Raw genomic sequence first — 782 nt, forward strand, 5'->3', positions numbered from 1 at the left:
GAAAGATGGATGGATAGTAGATTTCTCTACTTAACCCCCTTCTGGTGCATATAATCAGATAATTCAGGTTCTCCAAAGGGGGAGAAAGGAGGATGGTGTCATCACTTAGGCGATTTCAAATGACCCATAATTTCATTACAAGAGAACTGAACCCAAACTTGGATTTAAGCATGTATTTCAGAAGCAGCTCCTTAATACAGAAACCGGAAGTGTCTGTCCTTTGCCGGTGTAGGAACGGGGCAGTGTTTCTTCTCATCCATCCTGTTGTCATGGAGCTCATGTTCAGAGCTTCCGGGTGGATTACGTAGCAGGAATACAAGTGAAGTGGCACGACGTGGTCCCTGCCCCCCCAGGTAGTGAGACAGAGCTCACAGCTACTCCGCAGCTTAGAAAGCAAAGATGTGAGCTAGTTTGAGAGACGGGTTGATGCCCTCCCAGAGGGTAGGGCAGGCACTCACTCTGTAGAGGCCTAGAGAGGAGAAAGGAGTGAGTTCTCTTCTCTGTTTCTTTTTTCACTTAGAAATGAACCATTGCCACCCAGCACGAATGGGCACCCAGCACTTGTGGGAACTGGGCTTCAGTAAAAATGTGGTGGATTTCTTTGTTCCACTTTGGGGTTTTAAAAAAAAAAAACAACCCAGCGTTGGGGGAGGTGACACAGGTTCTGTCCCCTCTCTTGCTTTCGAACTGGTTCACGGACATGCACTAATTAGTTCTTCTGAGCAGCCAGTTTGCATTACGGCCTGGCCATGCTTGTTCAGTAGGGCTTCACTCTGTTCAGC

At 47.7% G+C, this 782-nt stretch overlaps 1 protein-coding gene across 1 annotated transcript in view; it reads left to right on the top strand.

Annotated features, from left to right (window-relative positions):
- LOC103086590 (autism susceptibility gene 2 protein) overlaps window positions 1-782 on the top strand; it is a 1,147,884-nt gene that overhangs the window by 1,133,414 nt on the left and 13,688 nt on the right.

Source organism: Lipotes vexillifer, unplaced genomic scaffold (assembly GCF_000442215.2).
Source record: "Lipotes vexillifer unplaced genomic scaffold, Lipotes_vexillifer_v1.1 scaffold1331, whole genome shotgun sequence".
Lineage (NCBI taxonomy): Eukaryota > Metazoa > Chordata > Mammalia > Artiodactyla > Lipotidae > Lipotes > Lipotes vexillifer.